Raw genomic sequence first — 13,917 nt, forward strand, 5'->3', positions numbered from 1 at the left:
ATTAAGATTAACTAATTACAACAGAGATGGAGAACATTTCAGAGAAGGGAATATGGAAGTCTAGGTTTATGGCTTACGACCTGTCGTGGGCTGGTTTAAGTAGCCACTTAACACACTGTGTAACATTCACCATTTTTGTTGGATGGATGCTTAGATAAATAGATGGATGGTTGAATGGATGTTCAAACATAGGCAAAATGCTGAAGTGGCTACCTAAACCAGCCAACGACAAGTCATAAGCCCTGTAAATGCCTAGACTTCCATATTCCGTATTCGTTAATCTAATGACTTTAATTCTCTTAAACACATTTATGGATACGATATAACGGTAGTTTCCAAACTAACAATAAGTATTTGAAGTATTTTAATATCACCGAGTCCACGTCCATTGATCTATGTCCTTTTGACAATGGGGTACGCATTAAGGCATTCCATTGTGCGCTGTTCTTTTTTATTTGTAATAGGCACCTGAATGCGGTTACTAGAAGATCGGTCCCCACGATGAAAACAATGTTGTAAGTTCCTTTTATTTCTTTAAAACTTTAGTGACTGTACAGTATTTTTCCGCGCTTTCTACTCGTGGTCTCCGTTGTAACTGGTACACTTTGTAATCGATAGAATTCGTGGATCTGTGCCTATTGTGGGAAAGCAGGAAGACGAATAATCCCGTTATAATGTTTTTACCTGTCTTCTGTACCTGACAAGGGCCTTTTGCGTATAATGTAAAGGAAATTCAATAAAAGGAACATGCCCGCATTGTTTTACATAGTTAGTCATTCATATATTGTTGCCTTATAAAACCGAATAAATACGCATAATCGTTTGTGCAAAAAATATTTTTCATATTTTAATCCTGCTTAAACAAAAATAATTAATCTGCAAGATTCTAAAACTTCTATTCGATTTGGTGTGTTTACTTTTTCTTTTATAAGGGTGTGAAATATTTCAGTGATAATGATGGATTTTATTTCAAATTTAACCCCATGTTTTGATCATCGAGGTTACTTAACTACAATTTCCAGAAGCAAGCGTTGTTTGTAAACTAAGTATTTATTTTTCTTTTTTATGAAAAACTTACTTCATAAATCATCCATTATAGAGATAATTTCAATTTTTGTGTTGAAAATTTGAGTTGATAATTTCTTTAAACATCGACAATTTTCTTACCCTCTCTTAGTAGTACTGGCTAGTTCAATACGTTGACCAAATTCATTGTCAAGTTAACAAATGCAAAAATACGATATTCAATAATATAAAATAAGAATACCTATTGACCGTTCGCTGAATGCAAATTTGTAATGTGCATTGTACGCACGCACCTTTGAAGGAAGCGTATTGAATATCTACAAAAATATCCCTGCAACTCTTTGCTTCTTAGAATTAAAAACATCTGCCACTTAGGCTTGCTGCCACTATTTAAGTTCTGTACAAATAATACACAGATGTCCATTTGGGTTTATCCTTTCCACATTTTTTGTCCTAGTCAAAATATAAAACGGAATCTCTTAATAAAATATAAGATGATTTAAAAAATATATAAAACCGTTAGGAATTTGTTTTGGAAAAAATATTGTTTTATTTTTTTTAAATGTCAATCGTTTATAATGTTGCTAACGGAATCTCCGAAAAAAAATTATGTTATGGTCCTATGGTACACCAGTCGGGTTTATTTTCCGCTCCGCCACAACATGTTTCCTATTTTCTAACACGATTATTAACAACCAACTGAAATTGGTCCGAAAATAAAAACGTTTTTTTTTGTAAATTAAAATAACATGTCGTTGTCCGTGTCTGGGCTGATGAAGAATACAGTTCGGTTTATAAAATAGAACAAACACTCTGTAAGAGTGTTTCCTATTCGATGGCTATCTTAGTTTACTTGTTGAAGTCTCGCGTTAGATTTTTCGCTAGGTCAGCATTAAATATTGGTTTAAAGGGTGGTTTTACACTGTAATTTTTCATTGTCCCTGGACTGGCACCTGAAGTGTAAGACAAATTACCTTGGGATGATAAAGGTACGCAGCAAATGCAGTACCATATGCATCATCGAGCAAGAATGGAAGTAGGATGATGACTGTTTTTTTTGTAATGATGAAGTTCTTGAACACTTCCGAAAAAAATAATAGAAATGATTTTAACAAAAACGAACTATTGTGAACGACGTCACTAGTTCTTCCAAATAAACCAATGCTAGAGTATCGTGATAGATTCCAGGTTTATAAGAAGCCAATTCACCAATCAGCAGAACTAACCGAAGATTACTTGTAACGTTACACGTGGAGTAGTTTCAAAATAACAAAATTTTAAAAAGCACAGCGCTGATAATACGATACACAAAAACATTTTTTTTTATTTTTGCTCCGTTCGATAGTCTATTAACAAATATAAAAATATAAAAAAACACTGAAATTCCTTATTAACCAAAAGCAGTATTTAAATGTAGATACACAAGAAATACGTGAAAAAATGCATATTTTAAAGGGATATACAAACACTTTTTTTTTTAAAACTGGTTCAATGTATTTCTGATACCAAATTATCATTTTTTATCAATAATTTTATAACTGATAATATTTTTTAATATAGTTTTTTTTTTAGATTTTCTTAATTTGTAAATAAATAATATTGTTTTAAATGCTCTGTATTAATTATAATTATACTTACATGTATGTATATATAACTGTATTTGTAACTAATATGTAAAACATATTACAACAGAGATGAAGAAAATTTAAGAAAAGGTAATATAGAAGTTTAGGCATCTACAGGGCTTATGACCTGTCAATGGCTGGTTTAAGTGGCCACTTTACACACTGTAAATATATAAAAGGCAAAGGGTGCCGTTTATTTCAAGAAAATAAAAATCATCATAATCATCATCTTTCCCTTTCCGCACCTAATGGTGCATAGGGCTCTGCATTAGTACACTAATCGCGGTGTATCTTAATAATTTTTGTTACATAAAGATAAGATGATCAGTCTTACGCTTCAGGTACCAGTCCAGGGATTATAAAATATCCTTATGTAAAAACACGTTTTTAAATCAATATTTTATGTTTACCATGTCGGGAATTGGACCCGAGACCTCTTGCATTGTAGGCGCACGCCCTGACCACTACACCATGGGGCCGTCATAATTAAATAAAATAAAGAAATTATTTGATTTACCCTTAAAAACGGTAGTCACAATATCGTCTTGTTTTACTGAACATTTAATACATTTATTAAGATATGTCACGATACTATGCTTAACACGGGTTAGTTACTATAAATATCATATACCAACGCTAATTCATTACCAAGTTCATAAAATACCCCTCTGAATTTTATTAAGACAATTAGGTTGTAGTTTTCTTCCCCGAGGAATAAAGGAAAAGGTGAAAGCGCCACTCCCTTTCATTTTCCGCAGTGCGATGCACGAGTTTTTCAATGCACCCCAATACACGCCCATACTGGGTAGTCAGTATAGAGGCTGTACTTGTACTGTGAGACTCGCACACAAGTCGGTGGATTCGGAGGTTTACTATGGTCTACTATGGTAAAGAGTATTTGCGATCGTTTGTACGATCATACATAATGATTTAAATACATATATTGTTAGAGTTTCTTTATTCATATTACTAATAAAACAGTACTGTTTTAAAAGCATTTTGATGATTCGTTAGTAACTGAGTTAGATGTCCAAAATTAATAGCTGGGTTCAATCTTTAATTTTCAATTGAAATATTTTTTTCTGTCCAAATACCTAATTTTAGAAAAACATTTAGTTGTTTGTAACTATAACATGCCTGAATTTTTGGTAATATTAAAATAATATAAACTCACAATTAATACGTTTTTTTTATCATATTCCTACATAAGTGCACTCCTGTTGGCAAAAAGAGCAAAGTTTGAAAAAGAATTCTAAATTTATGTATTTTTTTTAATTTTTTATTTTCATTTTTCACTTAGTGTGTCGTAATAAATCGGGTATTTTTAAAAAAAAAAATTTATTCAGATAACAAATGAAAATACAATATTACAACTAAATACAATTTTTTACATTAATTAAATACAAATATTTACATTAACGTTTCCCATTACGTAAAAGAAATAATTAATTCTTGTGTACATAATTTATTCTATTAAATATGGAATTCAACCATAAGAAGTACCTACCTACTAGAAATGAAACGTTACATTATATTTTTTACGTTTCTCCAAACGGGCATTTTGATTTCGAATTAAATGTCAATCTTACGCCAAAACCCGAATGGCGGTTAAAAAACGACTAATAATATTAATCGTTCATATTATTTACATATTATGTACATTGTAACTGCCAATAGTAATATAGTGTACATTCAAATTAATTAATACGCGTTGGGCATGACTGATCGTTTAGTCATGAGTTAATATTTAGGTGTCATAATTTTAGAGGGCTCAAGGTCCATCTATGTGTGAATGGTTTTATTTAAGAAAACCTAACTGTTTTTATAATTACGTAAAAGGATTATTGAGCAAAGTTTTGTAAGTATACTTAATAAAGTTTTATTTTAGTGGGAAACGCGGTCTTACCTTTTTAAATACATACGTACTCCTTTATTTTCTTTCTGGATAATGGCACTAGTACAGTCCAAAAACCTGTAAAACCACCCATATTTATCTAATTTCTTTAGGCACACATTTTGGATACTTGAATAACAAAATCGGTTGAGGTGCGAAAATATAAGGCATTAAAGGTCCAACATAAAGTTGTCTTTTTCGCACAGTACCGGGGAGACATCTACATAACAGTGAAGGAACAGTGTTAAAATACCCATTAATCAAAATTCCCTATCACCGCATATCCTTAAAATTTATTTAATCCGAAACACAAAAATAATCATGTATATATACATATCTAATTTCAACCAAATACAACAATTGATGTCAATGTTTCGATTGTGTTTATTTAATCTATATAATCTAGCAATAGCAATAATAGAAAACTACAAACAATTTTTTGACCGGCAACGAATCGACAGCATAATATCAACTTGCCCGTTCGTCTTCGTTCGAAAATTCGCAAACTCCCGATGGAAAGGAGCCTGTAGTGGGTAGACGCAGACGGTTCGTGCGATTGTATGCAGCGCTTAGTGGATCACTGTGGTGGACTGTGGACTGGGGGTGAGAAAGGGAGTTTACTACAGTCAGCAGCCAACAGCCAGCAGCCACTGGGTATGTGGGTATATGGTTGGGTTCATTGACCGACGCAGAGACTAACACACATTCGTACTTTAGTAAAATATGGATAAGTTAAGTTGGTATGTTGGACTAAACTTGTACATGTTAAACAGGAATTTCAACTGAAAAATGTGAAAAAATGTATTTTGTAATCGTTCCATAAAAAATCTTTTTATAAAAGTAATAGCCGTGAAAATATTCTACCGTGCTTTTATGACAAGTGACGATTAATAATTATATAAATTATATTTTATCGACTTTGTGCGAAGTAAAACAATAAACGTGTATGTATATCTATAAATTCTTGACATTCGTCTATTTCTTTCAACTTGGTTGTCTAAGAAATATTTCAACACTTTTTAACTCTTAAAAAAGAACTCACGGTTATGTAATATGTGTGGTAGAACATGTACATTTTTAATCCACCTGTGAAAATGTGCCGGTTATGGATAACTAATTTGTAAGATGAATTGAAAATTTTACTTATGATAGCGAAATTTTTCTCTGTTATGTTTTGAATAAAATTAAATAGTAATACTTGTTTAAATTTTTTTGTAATTAATGATTTATTTGTAAAAAAAATACAATTTATTAATTGTGTTGCTGGTTAATTGTCAAATTTCCATTTTACTTCTAAAAATAAAACAAATCGAAAAAATGTGAATGATTATGTTTTTTTTTTTAAATAAATGGAAAATTCTTCTCCGGTTTTTGTTTGCTACTCTAAAATTAAATCTTTTCAATAATAATATTGATATAAAAGCTATTCCAAAATTTCTGTTATTGGTTCATTTTAAATTGAAAACGGCCAGATATATTTTAAGCTAATATCAAAAACTTATTCATGCAAAATAGTGATTCAAAATAATAGTTTGTAAGAATAATGGCCAACTAATTGCATAAATTTATAAACAAATACACATTTTAGCAGCTAACGTAATTGCAGCATTTTGCAGATACGGTTTTGTTTTATGGAAATCTTTAAACAATAGCTCTAGTGACACAATAATGTACCTAAATATAGTAAGTCTGTAGGTGAATTTAAGCTTTCCCCAACTAAACTCCTATTAAGGTAGGTTCGAGTACAATAACCCCACGCAAAATTCGATACAATAGGACTGTCTGTTCATAATAGAGAAGGGTAGTATTGTAAATTTTGAAATAATAATTAGACATCGTTAATTTGAAAGCCAAAGAGTTTGTTATTAATTCTTTTAATAAAAATAAAAATAATTTGTTTTAATAATAATAATAATAAAAAAAATTGTCAATTTTTAAAGCGCCGTTTTCGTGAGTAATCACTTCAAGGGCGCTGTAAATTATACCTTAATAAAAAAATAATCTTTATCTACAGGCTGACTCTTTATAACTATTATCTTCTATGTCGCGAAAACAAGTATGATAAATCAGTGAATGTTTTGAATTTTACTGTAAACCAAAGAGCGTCTTGTATTTTAACAGATGAGATGGTGAAAATTTTTTTTAAAAACATAATACTATGGTAGGTTTTTGTACGAGTAACTAAAACATGTCATAAAATACATTAGAAAAAGTACCCTTTTTCTATGGCTTACATAATTGAAATCGTATAAAGCATATTTCACGCAACTTTTTTTTTCTTTTTAACCTTAATAAAATCATTGTTTTTTTAGTTATTTTAATACTGTGTATTTAAAAATAACATTTCAAAATAAATTTGTCAATTAACGAATAAATAAACTCGTTTTTTGCAATTTTAACGGAAACTCTTTACCCAAAATACACATTGTAATTGCTATAATTGGCTGGAATGTTTCGTAATAAATACTAAATTAGATAATTTTACATTTCATGATACGATAAGTTATAATTAACCTTAGGCTCTTTTCACACTATGGTAAAAATCCACACTATGCGATAAAACAACATTTAGGGTGGAGTGATGTTTACTGAATTACAATGAAAATAAAATTGTTTTTATTTATTTAATAGTAGGCAAACGCATTAACCAGGACACCATCAGGTCGATAAAATTCCCTCCGACTCAATTTTCTTTTTGCAGGATTTTTGCTCAAGAGTAAACATTACTTAAAGTTAATTAATTTACAATTTAAATAAATATACATAATAATACAATTAATGTCAATGCATTCTAATTGTACCGTGCCGTGTGGATTTAAACGAAACACGTGAAATGGTCAATACGTACAAAAAATGAATCCAGACTAACGTACCCGCACACACAATATTATATTAAACCACCACGACTACGAGGGGTGTATACTTTTAGCAAAATCAATTATTAATTCAATCTTTTTTATGTTTTTCATTGCATATGTATGTTTTGTCTACATTGTGATCAAATGGGTTTGTTTAAAATGTTAAAGGCCTCGCGTTCAATTCCAGGCATAGTTAATATGTAATACTTATAAAAAAAGGTTTTTCACTATGGTATTTCATGGTCCTTATCTGTACCATAAAAATGATCACCTTACCTTCATATTACAAAAATGATCAAGATACGCTGCGATTGGTATGAAATAAACTAAAACACTTTAACTTAAACAGGGAAAAAATAAAATCTGAAGAAAGTGTTTCATGAATGGGAGATCTTATGTACCAGCGTGGGAGCAATGCCTCCGAGTTAGGGTGGGTAGGGCGGGTAGGGGGTGATGGGTGTACGGGTGTAAGGGTGTTGTGGGCGAGGGGGTTTTATGGTGCACGTAGAACCTTATGCGGGACAGGGAGAACTGCTATGTGGTAGGTTATGGTAAGCCTGCATTTGGCAGCGATTGCCAGCTCTATATTTCTCAGTAATTTCAACGTTGAACGACACAACGTTAATGTTTTTAAAAAAAACAATTTGATAAATACACATTTTTCAACCATTTCATTGCTTTAGAACTCTCGGTGTGAGGTGTAGTTTTATAATTAATTTATAAGAGTGCTTACAGTTTTCTAAATTTATAATTTTTGAGAACTAAATAAAATACTATCACACGTGAATAAAATAACTCTTGGTTTTATTTTAAGTTGTAATTTTTTTTATTAGAAACTATAAAGTTTAAACAACATATGATATTATGCATACTAAATTAACACAAATAAAACTATTTTGTGTGGGAGTTAAGACTATTAACGATTCTTTAATCATTAAGTGAAACTCGGTGAAATCCAAATGCCGCCTATATAACTCCTGCATAACACCTATTCTTCTCTAAGGATGCGAATCACACTAGGGCATCTCACTAGGGCCCGAAATAGCGAAATACTCAGTTTTAAGAATGGGTGTCTCAGAAAAATGTTGGGTGTGCGGTGGTTTGACTTTGTAAAAATTAAGTAATAAGAGAACGGACCCAGGAAACTCCGGTGACAACTGCCATCAAGTGGAGGCAATACGGTTGGCTGGACTACAAACTGCGGATACCTCTTGAGAGCCTTAACGACGCTTACCTACTTTACAAGGCATCAGGTCTGCTGCTGATTATTTGTCAGCAGTTTATGTCAGAGCTACGGGTCGCGAACCTGACTTGGGAGGTCGCACAGGTGCTGGCATGGAATGATAATGAATTATTTAGTGTACATACACTTTTTATACTGAGTGAAAAATACTGTGATCCACAAAAATAAAATATTTATCGAATGTGAGACGAATAAAATTGAACCTGATAATTGAATCATGTAAAAAAAACTTACCCAATATTTTTTCTGTACCTACATAATTATATTATGTAGGTACATTAGAAATTATACAAAGATATTTCAATGATTTTTAAGTGTTCTTTAGACATTTTGCGATCGTTTATTGATAAAAACACTTGTTTTGTTAAATTGCAGGGCCACCACTAATCTTGTGCACTACACAAAATTCTTCAAGAAGCATATTGATTTAAAAAAAAACAATAAACAACATTTCACCGTAAAGCATTGACACTAAAAGTAAACCGTAAAATAATAACTGAATTATAAAATATTTGAAGTGATTTTTTTTTTAATGCCTATCGTAAAGGGTTTTTTTTAGATACTTTTAAGGTTAACAACACTTGTGCTAATATTTTAATTTTAAGTATGTCTACCGTAAAATGATTTTTAAGTACTTTTAAGGTTGACAATACTGTTTCTAATATTTTGATTGGTAGGTACTCTAAATTGCGCATTTAGTGAAAGACATTTATGTTTTTCGTAGAATGCTTATATACTATGTGCTATTTATTACGGTGTCAATGCCTTCGCTTCAAAAAAGAACTCGGTATAAAAAGTAGAGCGAGATAGATGAGCGCGATTTCTAGTACAATCGAAAGAAATAGATGACACGCTTCTTGCGTGTGAGTGAGAAGCGAGAAAAAAAATATAGTCGAAGGCTAATGGCCTCAAGTAGATTCAGCGTCTTGGATTATTTGTGTTCACAAATAAATTTAAAATTAAAATAATACTAAACTTCTCTTATATTGTTAATAAAAATCATTTTTAGCACTGGAGAATATTTCGCTATTAAAATAATTACATAAAACATTTTTTTTTTACTTATATGGGTTTACGGATGTACATGTATTAAATGTAATACGCATTATTCATCACCTTTAGCGCTACCTGTAACCTGTAACCTGTAATTAAGAATACATAAAGCACAGCAATTTTAACACCAGTTAACATAAACTCTTTTAATAACATCAACACTAAAAAAAAACATTTTTACTGACCATAAGAGTTTCTTACACTACCGTTTTTTTTTTTTTTTTTTTTTTTCTGTGTATTTTATTTTATTACGTGAAAATATTTATTTTCTGTTTATATTTAGGCGCATAATTTAACTAGACAAAAAATTACGTTTTTTCCTAATAAATTGTACCATATTTCAATATTTTCTTGATTTAACGCTTAACTTGATGTCCCTAGTCGCGTATAGCGGCGTCTCATTCTCTCACGCGTCCTTGCCGTTACAACGGTAAATTGGAAAGTTCTTCGGCAGAAGGTAATAAGCGCCACGCCTCACCCAGAGATCCACGGATCGATACTGCGCCTAGTGGCCGATTAAAACTTGTTCCAAATTTATTTTTCCAAATAGTCAACCGCTTCAAACGGTCAACGAAGACAGAATTAAGATGATTGAAATTACAGTGGTTTATTGAAAACCACTGATTATAACAGCAAAGTTTACTTTTTTTAAATACCTAATTTTTTTAAATTAGTTCTTTGCTATTCATACAGTGTAATGCGAATATATATTTTTTGACTTAATATTGTAATAAAATTTAAAAAGTAATATTTTCAATACTCTTTGGTACTCACGTGTTTGAAAAAATTGGAATCTAAATAGTTTCACTATAATGATAACGTCAAACATTAAATAATTACACACACCTTTTTTTCAGTTCAGTGACAATATCTCCCATCATCATCATTCATTAGAAAACTTATTATAAAACAGCTCTGATAAGTGCAAAAGAATTAAATTTCAAAATAGGCGCAAATCACATAAAACTAAATGTCTAAGAGAGGCTGAAAATTAATATGAACGAACATTTTTTTTTACTTATTTTTACATACACTTTTTTTTTTTCAATTTATTTTTACTAAACAAATTCCACTTATAACTTGTTTGTATAGTCAGAACTTCAGTAGCAATGCTTTTATATGTATTTTATTTATTTTTTATTTTATTTTATTTTTATTTATTTATTTAAACGCCTTTTAGGCTTTTACATGATTTCACATACATATATACAAATAAAGACAGACATGTATTTTACAAAGAAGTAGCAAAAATATATAAATGATTTTTAGAATAAAAAGAAAAATATCAAAAATATTAAGGATAAAAACACATCAATCACACTAGGTAGATAGACGATCGTGAACTACATAGGTCATAAAAAAAGAATTATCATGTGTATACAATAAAATAAAAACAAATTAGATTATTGAAAAAATTGTATTCTTTATGTTTTTTTTACAATTATCACGTTAATTGAATTATTATAATAACGTACATATATAGGTTAAAAAGAGGAGATGAAATCTATATTTTAAGTCTTTTTAATTCCTTTTTCATAGTTTGTCGTATACTTCGTATTTTTTGGCTATTATTCTGCAAGTCAGTATCCTATCTTATTTCATAATCAGTTGCCATAGGTCAAGAGAGACTGTCTGAGGTCTGGCCAAGTTGTAGTATCGACCGACTTCTCTCACACCCTAAAAACGCCTTGCAAGGGTTGAGAAAAACTATCATAGGGGGACACTAAAGCCTCCAAAGGCTCTACTGCCAGAGAAACTCGTATTACGTAATATTATGTAAATTGGCACTCGGCCATTTCGTGAAACTGTACATTATTTAACGGCTGTCTTTATGGCATAACTTTTAAAATATACCATCTTGTTACCTTGGAAAATCAATAGATTTACGCCATTTTTTTTACAGCAAAATACCTGATTTGTTTAATTTTTAAATACATTTATATTTGTTGAACAGAAAAAATAGACATTTTTTCCCACATGCATTTACATATATACATGCTAACTAATTATGAGTCTTTACGTTTTACCTATAGGTGCCTGTTAACATAAATTATCCTATAACGCACAAATATTTTTCGGGATCTAATATTTTGTTTTTATTTGACGCACTTTACTTCAAATATGTGTATTTTTACTAATTTTTAATACAAATATTCTATTAAATTAAAAAGAAATTAAATATATAATTTTACTCTTTCAAATTAAATGTCGAGTTTGAGAATTATATCACTTACACATTTTTTTATTTTTTATTTCTTAGTTTTATTGGTATCACAGTCAATAACAGAAAAAAATAGAGAAAAGTAACTGTCTGTACAATTTTTCTCCGTTCAGCGATGTAAAAAAATGCTCGATAATTATGTACAAGCTATTCTTACATTGTGTTGGCATGGGTGTTCTACGAACAACGCCAACATAGGGGTAGGTCGTGCCTAGGGTCTAGACCTAGACCATCTCAATATAGAGGAAAAAGCATAACATTTTGAACATTCTTATTAAATTACATGGGTTTATTACAAGTTTTAATTTCAAAATCATACATTATGCGACATGCACTTACCTATATGTAAGACATAATTGACTTAATACATCGCCTTTTACGTTTGACCGTAAAAATACGATCAGTTGTCATCATACAAAAGAACTTGATAGTGAGCTCAAGGTGCGTTTAATTAGCAACGTTTTTGAATCTGAGTTTTAGGTCAATGCACTATTGTCACATTATAACTCTACTATTATATTATGTGTAAAAATTAAGTAAGCGTTAGAAAATTAGTTACGGTGGAATTTGTTATTTCACTAATTCAGATAATAACTTATAAATGTACACAAATCAAGTTTAATGATCGATTTGGTCATCACGGTAGTTTGCTTGATGTGATTTAAGATGTCGTGTGTTGATTTTTTTTTATTTCGAAGCTTCGCAACGCAATACAATGTCCATAAACTAAACGTAATATTTCAAATATAACTTAATGTTTTGGAACGACTCTCTAAACATTGAATTAAAATTGTATTTTTAAAGAACAACGTATTTAAAAAATTAGAACTCATTATTTCAAATTGCGTATTATTTTTTTTTCCCCGAGCATATTGATATTTTAAAATCCATTTATTTTTTCTTATTTAATAATAATAATACTTCTTATGATCTACTACGTTTGACTGCGTGCAATCTGGCTAAAACTAGGTACATCCTGTTGTAAGGCAGACATTGTTTTCACATAGTATAAGTTACTTATAACTTTTGACGCTATAAACTGGTATAACCTCACAAAATTTTGGAAAAAGGCAAAACCTATTGTTCGTTCATATAACGACATACAAACGTGGGACATAATTAAAACTCCAAAAAGTACTATGATTTTTTTACTCTAAATTTGAATTTCACCCTTGCGCTTTGCACTATCCACCTCTATTGCAATTCTGCAATTCTTAAAATACTTTCATGACCACGTATACTCACTCATGTATTGTAATAGTAGCGGATGGTGGGAAAATTATTTCGATTCTTCCCCGGGTTCACTGACCGCCCTTCCCACACTCGCCCCCTACTCCCCGCCGAGCGGTGTCGGCAGTCGGTAGACGCCTTTCACTCTCTCTTTCTAAACTCCAGACTATTTCAAACCTGCCCTTACACTGGGGTTGTTATCCGTGGCTCTGTTTCGAGAAAAAATAATAGAAAAATATGTTAGTTGATATAGAAATGTGTTCCGACTTGTATTTTTATCATAGTGAAATTTAAAATAAAAATTTTAGCAACACTAATTTAATCGTCGATCTCAGAATTTATGACTTGTATTGGCTGCCTTACGTGATCACTTGACTCATTATTTACATAATTATGTAGATAACAATATGAATATATCTTCATATTCGAAGCTTTAACTTTGTGGTCAAACACTTCAATGAATGTGAGTAAATATTTGCATATAACCACATACCGACTTTTCTATATCTACCGGTTTCGAGCGTACCCTTTATTCGTCAGGACACAAATTATTCTAGTATGCAAATCCCACTACATGAATTGACCGTAGTAGTTGCACAAAAATATAAAACCAACGTGCTAAAAGGACACTTGCTACTTGAAGCTTACTTTACACGCTACAAGTGCACGTTGGTGTTAGCTTCTAGTGCACGTGCCCTATCAGCAGATCCTTTTTATATTTTTGTACAACTATTATAGTGAACGTGTAAAGTGGGATTTTCATGTTG

The 13,917-nt window shown here is 30.8% G+C and overlaps 1 protein-coding gene across 2 annotated transcripts in view; it reads left to right on the forward strand.

The window, feature by feature from the left end:
• Blimp-1 (PR domain zinc finger protein 1) overlaps nt 1-13,917 on the forward strand; it is a 58,605-nt gene that overhangs the window by 18,171 nt on the left and 26,517 nt on the right. The gene's annotated exons all lie outside the window — the stretch shown is intronic.

The sequence above is a fragment of the Micrasema longulum genome, unplaced genomic scaffold, assembly GCF_059751315.1.
Source record: "Micrasema longulum isolate JH-2025_06_02 unplaced genomic scaffold, ASM5975131v1 h1tg000747l, whole genome shotgun sequence".
Lineage (NCBI taxonomy): Eukaryota > Metazoa > Arthropoda > Insecta > Trichoptera > Brachycentridae > Micrasema > Micrasema longulum.